Here is a 12,310-nt window from a genome sequence, read left to right as displayed (position 1 = left end):
TAGGTCAGGAGAAGTTGATTGTATTTTAGTAGATTAGGAAGTTCTAACCATTCTAGGGAGAGGCAGTGATGAGAACGAAACTTAGCATTGGTTGCAAATTTTGAGATTTTATTGCAGCAGGTAGATAGTTTCAGAAGGTCTGATTTGTTTAGTTTAGTTAGAACTGGAGAAGCGTATAGTAAGGTGGAGAGTAGATGGGTACGAGAGATAGTTATTTGGGATTTCTGTGTGAGGAAGCTCTTGCAGCGGTAGAGTGAACCTAGTTTTTTATGAACTTTGGCAATTGTTAGTGCTATATGTTTGTCGAATTTTAGGTTTTGGTCAATAGTTACAGCTAGTAGCTTGGCTTGGGTTACTGTTGTGATAAGGGTATTGTTGGAGGATGTTATTAAGAATGGTGAGGTAGGGGGTGAACGTTTTAGATGGGTGGAAGATGATGAGTTGGGTCTTAGATGGGTTTAGTATGAGTTGGGAGGAATTTAGCCATTTTTCTGTAGTAGAGAATGTTTCCTGGGTTCTGTCTTGGAGTAATTGTAGAGAGGGGGCTGAGCAAATAAGGGCGGTGTCATCAGCATACTGTACTATATTAGTTTGTTGGGTAGCCGAGGGGAGGTTATTGGTAAAGATGGAAAATACTAAGGGACCAAGAATGGATCCTTGCGGAACACCTTGTCCAACTGTGAGGAGAGGGGAGACAGAGTTATGCCATTTAACAGCTTATTGCCGGAGGGACAGATAATTTTTAAACCACAGTAGGAGGAGTTATCCAGATTGTGCTCAGAGACAGTCGATAATAATTTGCAGTGAGATAGCATGTCAAATGCCTTGCAGCAAGTTCATTAGGTATAGGTCTCGGATTGCTATGTAGGCCAGGCATAAGTGTCCCCTAAGAAGTCTGTACAACACAGAGTATAGTGACAGAGAGTTTGGTCAGTCTGTGTAAGGCACATGCTGGAGCCCCTTGATCTTCTTTGTTAGAAACGTTTGAGGTATCACCAATTGCTGCAGGTGCTTTGTACTGTACATGCCAAACAGGGTATTATACTCAATTATGGGCTGGATTAGTTTCGAGTATAGAGGATTTATAACCTCTTTTGCTCTCAAGGCAATGCCTTTACTAATCAAGTGTACTACATAGAAAGCCTTCCTTACTACAGTAGACACATGGCATCGAAGTTAAGGTTGCAGTCAACTTGTGACCCCATGTCCCTTACCACTTTGTGGGTACTTAGGGTATTGCTGTTGATTTGATAGTGTTAAGGATCACTGTTTGTGCTGAAGAGAATGATGATACATTTCTTTGCCTTCAGTTTGAGACCATGACTAATACACCAGTTGTTGGTCTGCATGACAGTCTCCTGGAGTATGCTGACATCATTAAGGGATTCAGTGATTGCACCTAGTTTGCAGTCATCTGCAAACGTGGTCAGCTACAACCCTTAGTTTTGACCTGAATTTCTGAGAAGTATATACCCAACAGTACGGCACCCAGCACTGACCCCTTTGGCACCCTGTCGGCAACATGTCTTCTGGTTGATATGGAGTCACCCACTTTGATAGTGTGTGTTTGGTTTGGGAGCCAGTTGGCAACCCATCTTACAAGGAAGGGGTTTACATTCAGATTGCTAAGTTTATCTGTGATGCCTGAATGTGAGATTGTGTTGAAAGCCTTTGCCAAGTCAAGGTATGGTATGTGCAGAGATTTGTCCTCGTCAATGGCCCTGGTCACATTTTCAAAGAAGTCCACCAGATTTAACAGGCAGGATCTGCAGTTGATGAGACTGAATTGGGTAGGATCCATGGTTTGGAGGTCGCCTATCTTTATTTATGAGGTCCATAATGATATGTTCTATGGCCTTACAGATGAGGCTGGACAGGCTTATGGGTCTGGAATTCCCCTGGCCTGTTGCAAGGCCACATTTGTGAATTGGAATAAGTGATGCTGTTCTTCATTCCGCAGGAACAAAGCCTGCAGTTAAGCTATGACTGAAAAGGGTACATAATGGTGATGTTAGTTCATGTTTTAGCCTGTTTAAAAGACAACCTGTGTTTTTTGCCTTGAACAAGGCTTTGAGGACCTGGTTTACAGATATGTAGGGTAGGGGGAAGTTTGGAGGAAGGTTTTTAATAAGTTAGGAGGGGATAAGGGAGTGAAATTTTCACCAAACCTATCCACTAGCAGATTTGCTATCTCTGCAGGGTCAGTGTGTGTGATACCATTGGTCAGTAGTTCTACATATGCTTGGGTCCTACATTTTAGACTATGTACATAGCTGTAAAAGGCCTTATAGTTATCCTTGGCTGTATTTGCTATGTTTCAATCAAAGGAGCTCTTAGAGGATTTGGTAAGTTGTCTTATTTGCCTGTTGATGCTGAGGAGGGTGCTTTTCCATTGCTGGGGCCTTGCCTTTGTTTTCATGGACAGCAACTTTCTGCGTTTATTGTAAAGTTTGTTGATTCTGGATGTCCACTACGGCAGCTTGTTTTTACTTGGGGCTCTAACTTTGATTCTTTCTGGTACAGCAGTTTATACACTTATGTAAGTGATTGTACAAGGCTTTATTGTATGCTTCGGTGTAGTTACCATTTTCAGTTTAAAGTGGGACTTGGAATGCATTTATACCTTTGCCTAGGAGTATATAGTTTGCCTTGGTGAAGTTTTTTAGTCTGATTTTATCCTTTGTGAGTTCTGGTGTTAGTGCTAACTCAAAGTTGTTTTCTAGTCAAATTTAACTAATGAGTGTCCAGCAGTGCATCTGTTTGACATGTTAGTGAGGACCAGATGTAGAATGTTTGCTCCTGTTGTTGGGAAATGAACAATTTTTCCAGGGCGTTTGAATTAACAAAGTCAAGGATCTTTTCCGCTAGTGAATTGGGGCAAGTGAAGGTGTCCCAGATGATGGTGGGATAATTGAAATCCCCCATAACCAGAGTATTCAGTAAAATTTGGATTGTCTCTGGTGTGGTTAAGTTGGCTTCTTGGGCATTGTGACACATGGAAGGGGATCTATAACTGGCTATGACTTGAAAGGGGGTCTTACCTACCATAGCCTGGCCTTGGAGTAACTCCATGGAGTTATCCAGTCTAACTAGAAAGGAGTTGAATTTATGTCTAATATAGATAGAAACACTGCCTCCTTTGGTTTTAACACATTAACTTTGCAGTCTAAATGTGTGGAAGGCATTGTAGCCTTGCAAGGCTGGGGTACTCTCTAATACCTTGAACCAGGTTTCTGTGACTGCACAGACATCTACATCGTCTAGTGACAGAAGTGCTTCCAGGGAGTGCAGTCTTTGGTTTAAGCTCCTATCACTTAGCAGAAGGACCCTTATTTTGTTCTGGTTGGCTAATTTCATGTTGGTGATGTTGTTTTCAAGACCTTGCCTAAAAAGGCATTATGGGGGTGTGGCATGAGCTTTTGCCAGCAGCCAAAAGCTTAGAGGTGCTAGCTGCAAACCGTCTCTGGCAAAGTAGAGAGGTTTGTTGACCATGGCTTGCCAGGCTGACAGGAACTGGATCCCCTTTAAATGCCACCAAAAACTAAGCCAAATATTAAAATCAGTCATTTTTTCTTTATACTGCAGCATCATTCTAGGCCAGGGTAATATGCTGCTCAAGGCTAGGGACATACCTGCCTGGGACACATACACAGAGAGCTCCACCATGTCTCTCTTCATATAGTCCAGTGAGGTACATCTCAGGTGGTTCACACCAACATGAACTATGACAGAGTCATAATGGTACTTGTTGCTGAGAGAGTGCATGCATGATCTGATGAATCCTGGCACCAGACAGGTAGTTGACTATGACCTTCTCCTTGTCCAACCAGGTGAGCAGGACATCCATGTGTCTCACTATTGAGTCTCCAATGGCAAGAAGATTTGGTTTTGAGTTTTTCACCTTACGGGCTTGGTGGCTGAGACACTGGTGTTGCTATGTGTCATGGGTGCTAGGAGGACTGTGTTAGCTGTAGCAGCCTTGTGTTTTGGATGTCTCTGATATTTAGTGTGTATGAGTAATGATACTATGTGCATATGTAGTGGTGAGTGAGTTGACAACCTCTTTCGTGTTACTATTTTGAATGTGAGAGAGCATGGATTCAAGATTCTTGCTGCAGACACATCTCTCACACTCTGTACTGGAGTGAGCTATTAGTAGAGAGTTATCAGTGTACATGAGTCAATTACTACCCTGCCTCAAGAGATCCAAGTCAACAAGGTTGGCAGGTAAACATGGGTAGTCCAACTGTCCTTAATGCTCGGTAGAAGAATGTTTCATTCAAGGAGGAGCTCAGTGGTTGAATATTTCTGCCTGGGTATTTTTTTTTTTTTTTTGCTGGTGGTTAATAGGTTACTGCTCACTATCAATATTTCTTTGACTGGGAAATCACTAAGGATGAGGACTACAGTAATGTGCTACAGTAGTATCTAATGGAAAATTTCTTGAATTTAATTATCTTGCTTTGGTGCAAAATTGCTTTGCAATGCACTGTGACAAGCAGAAATGCTCAAATGCAAGGCCTGAATACCATTAGCTAAAACGTAAAAAAACTTTAAAAAGAATCAAAAGGACCAAAGATGATGCTTATTCCAACCCCTAGACTGACCTCCCTTTACCAGACAGGGTTCAAGCTATACAATCCTTTCACTAAAGTGAAGACAGACCCTTCCAATCCAAGATGGCCTGGAAAATGTGCTCAGAACAACCAACCACTACAAACAAACCGAGATGTAGCAAGCCTGTATCTGGACTATGCTACAGCTACTAGCTACCCTAGTTTCAGCAAGAAACACTAGAGAATGTTTAACACAGCAGAGAAACAGCAGTGAGACACTAAAAAAAAAAATAAATAAAACAGCAGAAAATCAGCAGGGATGATTTAAAGAACGTTTTAAGCAACTAATAGATCAGTTATTTAAAAAATGCTTGGCAGGAAAACCAGGACAAGCAGAACAGATAGTTTTAAAACAGTGAAAAGTACCAGTAAATACTTAACAAACAGTAAAAATAGCAAAAAAAGCTTTGTAAACAGGGAAAATAGTAATAAAATCTAATTTAATAGCAAAGCAATGCAGACAATTGCAGTACAACAGTGTTGTTTAGTACACAGTATATAAATACAGTATAAAAGTAGGCGGCAGGCAATAAACTTTTATTAAACTTAATGTCACTTTTAAGGTAACCTTTGTAGATCTGATCATATACACAATGAATATATGATATATAGATTTTATTAGATGTGTGAAACTTATAATTCTGCTTTATAGTAATGATTCAGCTGTACATAGTGCAACTGAACTGTTTTCATATTCATCACTTCCGATCAAAAGCTGCATTACCTTAGTGCTGGACTGCTACTGTCTATGTTGTAAGTGAATTGCATTACCTCATGCTAGAAAGCAACTGTCCATGTTCTAAGTAAACTGTATTACCTCATGCTAGAATGGTATTTTCCATGTTCTAAGTAAATTCTATTACCTCATGCTAGAATGGAATTCTTGACAATGTAAGTAAACTGCATTACTTCATGCTAAATGGAACTGTCCATGTTCTAAGTAAACCTGCATTACCTCATGCTAGAATGGAACTCTTCATGGTGTAAGTAAATTGCAATACTTCATGCTAGAATGGAACTGTACATGTTCAAACTAAACTGTATTACCTCATGCTAGAACAGAGCTCTTTATGTTGTAACTAAACTACATTATTTCATGCTTGAATCAAATTGTCTAAATTCAAAGTAAACTGCATTACCTCATGTTAGAATGGAACTCTCCATTTCTAACTAGCTCTGTTTTGAAACAGGAGAAGGTAAGTACTTCACTGTGTTTAAATGCACAGACAGACAGACAGTCAGACATGCATTTAAACACAGTACTACATCCCACATATAGTATTCTACATACTACATGCATTTTTATGTGTAGACACATATACAGTTACACTAAATTTCCATTTTGATTTGTTTTTCTTTAAAGGGCATGAGGTACATACACACACACACACTCACACACACACACACACACACACACACACACACACACACACACACACACACACGCACATAATGTAGTTCTCCTTTATACACACACACACACACACACACACACACACACACACACACACACACACACACACACACACACACACACACACACACACACACACACACACACACACATATGTTTTGTACACATGTACTTGTTTTATATATATATATATATATATATATATATATATATATATATATGTGTATATATATATATATATATATATATATATATATATATATATATATATATATATATATGTATATAAATATATATATATATATATATATATATATATATATATATGTCTGTATATATATATATATATATATATATATATATATATATATATATATATTATATACATATACACAAACACATATTATAGATATATCTATATATATATAGATAAATATATATATATATATATATATATAGATATATATATATATATATATATATATATATATATATATATATATATATATATATATATATATATATATATATAGCTAGATATAGATATATACATATGGATTCCCTTCATAATCTCAAAATATTGAAACATCGAGTTTCAGTATCTCGAGGCCATGAAACCGAATCCACAAAACACCGAAACTACAAAACCCGAGACCAAAACCACGAAATTCAAAAACCCAAACAAACCACACACACCACACCACACATACGCCAAAACACCCACATCACAATTTAAAACACAAAGTACACACATACACAACTCAAACACAAATAAGCAGAGGGGCAAGATCGCACATACAAGAAACAAAAGCAAGCCCACACATGCACATTCTCCAGTCCCTCACACACACATCAAACATATCAGCACACTCACATACTCTACCTCCCACTCAAAACCCTTACAAAGCACTCACTTACCTCACATAACACCTAGATCCAAACACGGCACTGTGCACCATCAACACACAAACCCAGAAACAACTTAGCGTAAGTCCATAACCACGAATTTGAGATATTCAAATTCGTGATTATGAACGTTCGCTATTTTCAACTTTCGGTTTTATAGTCTCGAGATATTTCAGTATTTCGAGATTATAAAGGGTTCCCATGCACATATATATATATTTTAGAAAGCATAATTCCTGCCATATGGAAAGTATCCCACATCATCCCATTACATAAAGGTGGGTCATCTACTGAACTCACCAACTTTCGGCCTATTGCCTTACTCTCTCCAATAGCTAAGATAATGGAAAAATGCATTCACAGACAACTACTTGACCACCTCCTCCAAAATAACCTACTTGCCACCTGCCAACATGGCTTCAGGCCATTCCATAGCACAACCACTGCCCTATTGTCCTTTTCCGACTCCATAAACAAAAATCGTAACAATTACATTTTCTCCTCTGCACTATTTATTGACCTTTCAAAAGCCTTTGATATGGTAAACCACAATATACTTATAGACATACTAAAAGCCCAATCACTTGACCCACAAGCATTACAATGGTTTAAGTCCCACCTGGAAAACAGACAGCAAGCAGCACTTTGGGATAACAATCTTTCTACATCCCTCTCAGTGAATATTGGAGTACCCCAAGGCTCCATCTTAGGACCCCTACTCTTTTCCTTATTTATTAATGATCTTCATACCCAAATTCCTCAAGCCACCTGCATACAATATGCAGATGACTCTACTTTAATTTGTTCAGCCAAGACTATAGCATCTCTCCAATCCCTCACTCAAACTGTATTCAACAGTGTTGAAAATTGGTTTACACAACACTGCCTCCTCCTGAACCCCAAAAAAACCAAAAATACTGCTCTTTGCTCCAACTCTAAAATCACCTCAACTGTACTTCACAATTACCTCAAACAATGGTACTAACATAACCCCTGACACAACAGCCCATCTACTAGGAGTAACAATTGATAACAACCTTAGCTATGATGACCACATTAGTTCTACAATAAAGTCTGTTAACAAAAAACTAGGCACCCTTTACAGAATCAAACCCTACCTCACCCCATCAGCCAGAATGACTATTGCCCAGACCCATCTAATCTCTGCCCTGTTCTATGCTTCTGCAATATACACCAATCTATCTAAGAACAACCTTACCAAACTTTCCACCAACTATAATAATATAGCCAGATTTGCCACTGGTACCCCATTTAGAACTCATCACTGTCTCAACCTTAAACAACTGGGATGGCTAGAACTGCAAAATCAACTACTCTGTCAACAACTAGTTATCACCCAAAATATCCTTTATCACTGTAACAATACCCTACCCTCACTAATCTGATCACACCATACAAAAATCTTGAAACACTACGCTCAGCAAGCAAGCTCCTTGTTGCCACTACTAAGTCAAAAAACGAAGCTGGGGCCTCACTTTTCTCCAACACAGTAGGTAAAAACTGGAACAAGCTTCCTACTGAACTATCCACCCTTGCTTCTACTTTCCAATTTAAAAAACATCTTAAAGAACATCTTAAGTCTCACTGGCTTTGTCCATGCTCTAACCATGACTGACATCTTATTTCCCTTCTTGCTTTCTCTACGCTTCTCTTCCATACTATTCTTTGATGCTTACTTTGTAATCTAAACAAAAAAAAATATATCTATTATTGTCTTTGTTTATCTCTCTGTTATTGATATTAACTTCAACCTTCTAAATGACCTATTACTATTTTTGTTCTTGCCAACTCAGACAATGTATTGTAACTTGACTATTTACTAAATACTGTATTCTTTGTCACTGCTAGTGCTTGGAGCTTTTCTCCCCAGGCCTCTACTGAAAATGGACATATATCCAGTTAGAATAGCCCGGTCAACAAATGTAAAATAAATAATAAATAACAAATAAAGTGTACATATATGCATGTGTGTGCAATATGTATGCATACAATCTATTTATACTAAACTTAACATAGTAGAGTTAAGCATTATTAATGTATACATTCTAGTAAATGTCACTTAATGTTTTATTTTATTTTTTTATTTTATTTTACATTTGTTAACCAGGAAAGTCTGACTGACTAGGCAGATACTCATTTTCAGCAGTGGCGTGGGGAGAAAAGCTCCACAAGCAGCACATAATAACATTGATATAATAGAAAAAAAATAATACAATGGCAAGTACACAATGAGTTGAATCATATATAGAATGAGTTTCCATCTTATATCTAGTAGATGGAAAAGTACAACAGGGACACATATAAGCCACAATATAGCAATTAGGTTGCAAGTCCTGACAAGCTATAGAGAGCAACTAATATTAATCTTTAAAAAGCAAAAAAAAACTGTATCAGCTGATTTTATTATATACCTACAGTGAAAGCAAAGAAAAAGGAGGAAGATAAATTGGGGTAGGGGAAAGTACAGTAGGCTAAAGCAAAAGGTTGATAGGACATTATGTATTCAAAAGAGAGATAGGTCAGAAGTAGATATATTTAAGTTGACTGTTACATGAGCAGAGCCCTATGTTATGTGTTGACCAGGTGACTTTTCAGCAATTTTTTAAAGTGAGTAGAAGTGGTTGTGGATCTTAAATTTTGGGGGATACATTCCAGCTTTTGGCTACATGACTAGAATAAAGAGAATTGCCCTTCAGTGTTCATAGTTTTGATTACCTTTAATAGTGATTTGTCAGTGGGGTGTAAAACTGTGATTGTACTAAATGCTTTGGACATATCAAGAAAGACAGATGAAACTAGTTTGCCTTCATTCCTATATTGATTGATGGTATTGGTGAAGCATAAGAGGGCAGTAGTGGTACTATGGTTAGGTCTAAATTCATGCATAGAATTGGCTAGGAGGTGATTGGCTGAGAGGTAGTGCATTAGTTGAGAGTGGATGCATTTTTCCAGAATTTTGGAAAGTGGTGACAGTATAGCAATAGGTCTATAATTTGAGAGGTCAGTAGAGTTTGCACCCTTGTGCTGGAGGATTATGTGAGAGATTTTCAAGTTTTGTGGGACTTGGCATTCAGCTATAGACCGGTCGATGAGAACTGAAATGGGGTAGGAAAAAGCATCAGCTGTTATTTTAAGATATTCTGCCAATAAGTTGTCAGCTGCTATTGTTGTTGGTATTAGTTTTTTTTTAGTAATTTTTAAATATTTGTAGGGTCGGGGTAGAAGAAGAAAGTGTTTTGATTATCATTGTTTTCTCTCGGGGGTATAGTTGGTGGAGGGCACAGTTATTTTTGGTTAATAATAGTATGCTTTCAATGAAGTATCTGTTAAATTGCTCCATAGTGGTACACAAGTCATTTGGTGTGAAGGGGGTGAAGTTGTTGCTTGACCTGGTTGTAAGATTGTTTTTATTTCAGACCAGAATTTTTGTGGATTTCTTCGATGTTTTAGTTCTAAATTGGTATAATATTTTTTTCTATCTTGTTTTGTTTCATTTTTGGTTTTGTTTCTAAGCTCTTGATATGCTAGAAGATTTGGTTGGAATTTATTTGCATACCATAATTTCCAGGCCTTGTCTCTCATTTTAAGAATGTTCTTGTTTATTTAATTAGCCATGGGGTATAGACTGCCCTTGCTTGAATTGTCCTTGGGGTGCTAATTTGTTAAGGATATTGAGCAATATGTTGTTGAAATATTCTACAGCAAAATCTAGGGCAGGAGCTTTAGTGGAGTAAAATTACTTTGGTTGAGGTTGGATACCAATGTATGGGAACTGAAGTTTTTCTTGTTTTGGATTTGGCAGTATATGATCTGTTTAAGAGGATAAGTCCGTTGCCTAAATAAAAAGGTTAAGTGATCGCTGAGACTGTCAGGGAAGCAACCAGAGTGTTCAGAGCGTGATTGTTTATTGGTAAGAGTCTAGTGTAAGATGGATTGTCTATTTGATTTTTTGTCTATTCTGGTAGGATTTTAGATGATTTGTGTAAAGTCATGAAGGTTAATATAGTTGCTGGAGTTCTGTGTGTTACAAGTGATCCAGTCTGTGTTGAAATCACCCATTATAATAGTTTCTTGAGAAATAGTTGTTGAGGTCCAGTGGAGGGTATGCTCTATGTTTGCTAGGTTATTGCCAGGTGGAATATAAGTTACTATTTATATTCCTTTACTTATTCATTGTCACACATTGGCTACGTGTTGCACAGCAATCTATGTCAATATCTTTATGTCAGTATTTTTTTCTTTGTATTGCTAAGTGCATTTATTGCTTGTTATTATCTTTGCCAATGTAGCCCAAGTTTTGGCTGAAAAGGGTCCTGGGACCAGTTCACTCTCCTGGTTACCAAAGTATAAATAAATATGAAATAGAAAAAAGGAGGGTAAACATGACAGAAATAATTAAGGAACCAGTAAAGCACATTTTAATTCTTCATTACTCATAAGAGAAAAAAAAAACTTCCCACTGAAGGCAATGGGAAGTAGCAGACAGACTTAGTTTGGAGTCCTACTACTTGTCACCTGTAAATGTAGAACAAGGATCATTTACTGCAGTGAGTTTTTGCAACTCAGCATGAGAGTGTGGGGGAAGGTATTTCAATTATTTTATAACTACAAAAGAATCCCTTTACAAAAGCCTGTTATTTACCTACTTTCTTTTGCTGGAAGTAGCTAGGAGATATTTATAGCATAGAACAAGTTCTGGCAGGCACATAAATGAGGCTTAGTCAGGGAAACATAGAAGTAGCTCTGTTACAGAAGGTGTGTTTAGATGACAGTGCTTCACAGTCCTGCCATTCTATTTTAATGGCATGAGAAAACAACATCACATCCTTATATCTAGCATGACTCATATAAAGATGACTTGAAATGTATTATGGGAAGAAAGAGCAAAAGTAAGAAAACAAGATCATGTTACCAAGGCAGTCCCCATCATAATCCATTTTGAGGGAAACACATTAAAATTGTAAAAGAGGCACTTGGATTGATTTTAAGGCATTAAAATAGCTCAGAAAACAAAGATACAATAAAAAACATGTTTTTTGAGTTCTAAGGTGGAGTTTTCCTTTAAACTTTAGTCTCAGGGGAATGCTTAAGGAGGATTGCTGCTCATTCTCTCTTTTTTGATCTGCTGCGTTGGATTAAGGAAACCTCTAATTTACAGACAAAGCTAAATCAGGTCTAATATACTTTCTTCTTGATTTTGCATTATGGAATTTATGAACTGTAATCAAACATGGAAGCAATAAAGCATTTTTACAGGAGTTAAGGAGGAAAGTAAATGCAATTTGCTCTTCCAGAGTCAGTAAACTGAAATTTTGATGATCTTGCCAGTGCATCATTTGCAACTAGTAAATGC

The sequence above is a fragment of the Protopterus annectens genome, chromosome 8.part1 (genome assembly GCF_019279795.1).
Source record: "Protopterus annectens isolate FY-2018-M chromosome 8.part1, PAN1.0, whole genome shotgun sequence".
In the NCBI taxonomy this organism is placed as follows: Eukaryota; Metazoa; Chordata; order Ceratodontiformes; family Protopteridae; genus Protopterus; species Protopterus annectens.
This window is presented reverse-complemented; position numbering follows the sequence as displayed.